We start from the raw sequence: 5,903 nt of genomic DNA, 5'->3' as shown, positions 1-5,903 counted from the left end.
GGCAATATACCTGATGTAATGAAAAGAAAAAGACAAAGCTACAACAGATAAAAGACCTCAGGAATGTACATCTAATTGACCCTCCGTTGCATGAATCAATAGCTGCACTTTTTGCAAACTGTGGCTAGGACAGTCCTGAACAAGAAGGGTTTCCTGTTTAAGCTGCAGTAACTTTTCTGACTATGGATCATCGTTCCTTCTGCGGCAGGTTTTTACAGTTCCTCTAATGCATTTGGGACGACTGTCTCAAAGTAACCTGCAGCTTTCCTGACAACTCCTCGCTCTCTCTCCTGCTAAGAACTGTAGCCCTTTTCTTCTAAGTTTTGAGAACCTTCTGCTACCATATCCACCACTTCCACCACCAGATCCATAACCACCACCATAGGGACTTCCCGAGCTTCTTCCACCAAAACTGCCCCCCTTCATGGGTCCATAATTTGATTGCTGTTGTCCACTATAATTTCCAAAATCATTATAGCTCCCACCACCACCACCGTAGTTACCTCCAAAATTTCCTCCTTCATTGTAAGCATCATATCCTCCACCACCACCACCATATCCACCATCTTGGTTTCCATATCCTGGTCCACCACCACCATAGCCTCCTCTACTACTGTAACCAGGACCACCACCATCGTTACCACCGTCGCCTCCAAATCCGTTTTATCCACCATCACCTCCTCCATAACTACCTCTGCTGCCACCACCTCCACCACCATAGCCTCCTCTTCCACCAAAGTTTCCACCACGGCCAAAGTTACCTCCACCACCTCCAAAGTTTCCTCCACGACCCATAAAGTTGCCAGATCCACCTCCACGACCTCTCTGTGATCCAGCAGATTGCATTTCTTGTTTAGAAAGGGCCTTTTTCACTTACAATTATGCCCATTAATAGTGTGGTATTTCTGAACAACAATTTTATCAACTGTATCATGATCATCAAAAGTTACAAAAGCAAATCCTCTCTTTTTTCCACTCTGCCTGTCTTCCATAACTCCTATGGTTTCAATCTTGCCATACTTTTCAAAGTAGTCTCTCGAATTACATTCTTCTGTATCTTCTTTAATACCACCAACAAAAATTTTCTTCACTGTTAGATGGGCACCAGGCTTTACAGAATCCTCTCTAGAAACAGCTCTCTTTGGTTCCACTACACGCCCATCAACCTTGTGTGGTCGAGCACACATTGCTGCATCCACCTCTTCAACCCAAGAGTAAGTCACAAAACCAAAGCCCCTGGAACGGTTTGTCTGGGGGTCTCTCATCACCACACAATCTGTAAGTGTGCCCCATTTCTCAAAATGTTCTCTTAAGCTATCGTCTGTAGTTTCAAAGCTCAGACCGCCAATAAACAGTTTTCTCAACTGTTCTGGTTCCTTTGGATCATGGCCCTCCTCCCCCCGGCGGCGGCGGCGGCCGGAGTCGGGCTGGGGGCGACCGGGCGGCGGTTTTACCTCCGTTTTGAGACCGGACTCGCCTCTTCCAACTCGAGTTCAATATGGGACCGAGAGCCCAGCTCTGTTCTATGTTGGGCCATTTTACTTCAGCCCAAAAAAATTTCTTCTAGTATTCCCTAAGGTCTGCTGGGGATCAGTTTTCTTATTTTTCATTTATCTGTATTTGATTTTTTAAAATTGATTCCAATTTTCTGTTGAGATTCTCCATATTTTAATCTATTAATCCCCATCTTTTACTCTCAATATAGTCATTTTAAAGTTCTGTGCTAACTCCAGAATCTGAATTCCCTCTAAATCAATTTTTCTTGGTTTTTTTTTTTTTTTTTTTGTCTTAAGTTTTAGTCACTTTTTCCTGCTTCAGGAATTTCATAATTTTTGATTGTGTGCTGGACGTGGTGAATAAAAAATTCATAGAGACTGAAGATGCTATTACTTTGCACCAGAGAAGATTTACCCTTTTCTCTGTTAATCAGAGTGGCTGATCATTTCAGTCATTTCAGGAATTTTACTAGGTCAGAACTGGGTTGGAGCTTTAGTTGTCTCATCCTACCTATGATTTTTCCTAATTTGTGGCCTCCCTGGATTTTTGCTGTGAGCCTGACAGGTCTTTGATTCTTCAATAAATACAGTCAGTTATTGACTTCAGTCTTTCAGATGTTTGAATTCAGCTCTTTAGGCTCTCAGTTCTCACAGCTTCAGAGTATGGCAAATGTAAGGAGAGACCAGCTATGTATTTGTTGCCGTTACACTTTCTCAGTGAAAATTTGTCTCATAAACACTGAAACATTGCAGATGATTTCACTTTTTCTGACTCAGCCCCCTTCTTGGGGATGGCACTTCTGGGTTTTTACTGTGAGTCTGGTAGGTCTCTAATTCCTCACTTTGGAAAGTTCTCTCCCTCAGGCATTAGGTATTTAGCTTCCTGCTTTATATAGGTTCAAAAACTGGCAAATGTCTTGAAGAGGAGACCTAATGATTGTCACAGGCCCCTTTATCTAGCGGGATTTGGTTTGTTAGTGCCATGACTGTGCAGGAAATTTCACTCTGCTTTCTTGGCTCAGTCCCCCATCATCCTATACCACCCTGACACTAAGGAAATGTCCTGTGGGGGAAATCGGCTTGACATTCTGCTAGATTTCACTCCATCATGCCAGCAAATGAGTTCATCAAAAGGTATGGTGATTTCTCTTTTCCAGTGGAGTATGTCTCCCTACACCAAACCCCTGCTCCAAATCTCTAAATGTCCCTCTCTAGCATATTAGTTGATATTGTTTCTTGATTGCTTCCTTAGCTCGATGATCTTTTATTCAAGTTTGTTTGCTCGTTGCAGCAGGAGTGATGGCCTGTGCCTACCTAGTGCAGGCATATTATTATGGAGATATGGCTTTGGTCCCAGACACCACAATAAGGAGAATATCATAAGAAAGCAAGTCACACGAGTTGTTTGGTTTCCCAGTGCATGTAAAAGTTATGTTTATGCTATACTGTAGTCTATTAAGTGTGCAATAGCATTATGTCTAAAAAAAGTACATATCTTAATTTGAAAGTAGACTTTAAGAATGCTACCCATAGGGGGCTTCCCTGGTGGCGCAGTGGTTGAGAATCTGCCTGCTGATGCAGGGGACATGGGTTCGAGCCCTGGTCTGGGAGGATCCCACATGCCGCGGAGCAGCTGGGCCTGTGAGCCACAATTACTGAGCCTGCGCGTCTGGAGCCTGTGCTCCGCAACAAGAGAGGCCGCGATAGTGAGAGGCCCGCGCACCGCGATGAAGAGTGGCCCTCACTTGCCACAACTAGAGAAAGCCCTTGCACAGAAACGAAGACCCAACACAGCCATAAAATAAAAATAAATTAATTAAAAAAAAAAAAAAATTGAAAAAAAAAAAAAAAAAAAAAGAATGCTACCCATCATCTGAGCCTTCAGCAAGCTGTAATCTTTTTGCAATAGTAACATCAAAGATCACTGATCACAGATCATGTAACAAGTATAATAGTGAAAAAGTTTGAAATATTGTGAGACTTACCAAAACATGACATAGAGACACGAAGTGAGCAAATGCTGTTGGAAAAATGGCACCACCAGTAGAGCTGCTTGACACAGGGTTGCCACAAACCTTCAATTTGTAAAAAAAAAAAAAAAAAAAAAAAGCATTATCTGCAAGGTACAATAAAGTGAAGTGCAATAAAGTGAGGTATGCCTATACATCCTGCCTCAAAGCAGAAATCCTATTTAGATCACCTTTAATTTCTCTCTATGATATATCAATAGTTTTCTATTCTAATAGGGTTCTTACATTTTTTATTACACTTATTATTAGGTATATGATGTTTTGATGATAATGTAGATGGCATATTTTTTAGTTTTTAATTTTATAACTTTTCAGACACAGAAAAATGTTAGTGGAATTTTTTAATGTTTGGTCTCTTATCTGGCAACTCTTCTAAAAACTAACTGATATTCTAATAAGTTATCTGTAGATGGTTTTGGATTTTCTGTATCCTTAATTATATCAACTATGGAAAGTGACAGTATGATTTCTTCCTTTCTTAGCCTTATATTTCTGATTTCTTTTTCCTGCCTTACTGCTAATGCCATTTAATACTTTTACTAATAGGTTGAATAGAAAAGGTAAGAGTTGGCATTCTTATTTTGTTCCTAATCTTACAGTGGACATTCTCCACATTTCACTATAAACAGGATGGTGGCTCTAAAGTTTTTTGTAGTTTCCCTTTGCTATGAGTTTTTAATCATACATAATTATTGAATTTTATCAAATGCTTTATCTGACTATACTGATATGATCATATACATTTTCTCCTTTATTTTATGGATGTGGTGCATGACATCTATTGATATTTGAATGTTAACTCACCTTGCATTTCTGGAGTAAAACAACTTGGTAGGAATTCACACACACACACACACACACACACACATTCACTCACTCACACACTCTACATTTGATTGTCTAACATTTTGTGTATGATTTTTGCTTCTGTATACATAAGGGAGATGGGCCTATTTTCTTTTCTCATAATTGTCCTTTTAATTAGTGAATAGTATATAGAGGGTAGAGATTTAAAAGACCTTTTAAAAGGTCTTCTTCTTCTGTGATATAATACAATACAGTATTACTCCATTTTTTAAAAATGACCTTTTTCATTTTCAAATAATTTCAAATCTGCAGAAAAGATACAAACAGAGTTCCCTTTACCTCTCTCCCAGTTTTTCCTATTGCTAACATCTTATACTACCATAGTATATTTTTCAAAATTAAAAAGCCAACATTTATACATTACTATTAACTAAACTTAAGACTTTTTTTGGATTTCACCAGTTTTCCTGTTAATGACCTTTTTCTGTTCTAGGACCCAATCCAGTATATCACATTCCACTTAGTTAGTTGTCATGTCTCCTTAGTCTTCTCTGGTCTATGACAGTTCCTCATTCCTTCCTTGTTTTTCATGATTTTGACAGTCTTGAGGAATATTTGTCTGATATTTTGTAGAATTGTTCTCAGTCTGGGTTTGGCTGATGTTTTTCTCATGATTCGACTGGAGTTATAGGTTTTGACAAAGAATACCGCAGAAGCGAAGTAACCGTCTCATCACATCATAACAGAGAGTATGTAGTGTCTCCGTGACATCACTGGTGATGTGAAACATCATCACTTGCATAACATGGTGTTTGCTTGGTTTCTCCACTGTAAAGTTACTTTTTCTCCCATTTTATACTGTCTTTGGAATTCAATCATTAAGGCCAGCCCAGGACTGGACTTAAGGGGAAGATTAAGCTTCACCTCCACCTCCTTGGGGAGGAGATGGATGCCGGGGAGGGGGGGGGGGGGCGGGGGGGGCGGGGGGGAGGTTACCTACATATGGAATTCTTCTGTTGGCAAGATTTGTCTTCTCCCTCCCTCCTATTATTTATTTATTTATACACTCATTTATTTACTCCATTATGTTTTAATATGGATTCTTTATAATCTATATACATAATTACAACCTTAAAAACCTCTGGTTCCCCCACTGACATATAAACTTTTTGAGGAAAGGCTCTGTTTCTTTTTTATTTTTGTACACTCTATGCGTTTAGCATAGTCCCCTAATTTATAGTGGACTTCCAGTAATTATTTTTTAATGGATATCTTTCCACTTCAACTGAAAAGTACCCTTTCCTTATATAATAGCATTCTAAATCCAAAATAAAAGTAGATTTTAAAATAAGTAAAAGTAAACTCATGCATGATCACCCTGTAATAAGTATGTAAAAAAGCAAAGGGTACTGCAGAAATAACTTAACCATTTGAGTTGGATGTGTCTCCAAAAAATATTGAAGCCACATTTGGAAAGAAATTACAGTATTTGATAAGCCAAGGATATGACCTGCTGTGTGCTTTCTCTTTTTTGTTCAGATCACCAAAGGAGATTAAGACCCCGTTTTCT

The 5,903-nt window shown here is 39.1% G+C and overlaps 1 pseudogene; it reads right to left on the bottom strand.

Annotated features, from left to right (window-relative positions):
* Positions 1 to 556: 556 nt before the first annotated feature.
* Positions 557 to 4,337, bottom strand: LOC132377340 (heterogeneous nuclear ribonucleoprotein A3-like; annotated as a pseudogene).
* Between the last annotated feature and the right edge of the window lie 1,566 nt (positions 4,338 to 5,903).

The sequence above is a fragment of the Balaenoptera ricei genome, chromosome 13 (genome assembly GCF_028023285.1).
Source record: "Balaenoptera ricei isolate mBalRic1 chromosome 13, mBalRic1.hap2, whole genome shotgun sequence".
Taxonomy (NCBI): Eukaryota; Metazoa; Chordata; class Mammalia; order Artiodactyla; family Balaenopteridae; genus Balaenoptera; species Balaenoptera ricei.
Note: the sequence above shows the minus strand (reverse complement) of the source record. Positions and strands in the feature narration are given on the sequence as shown.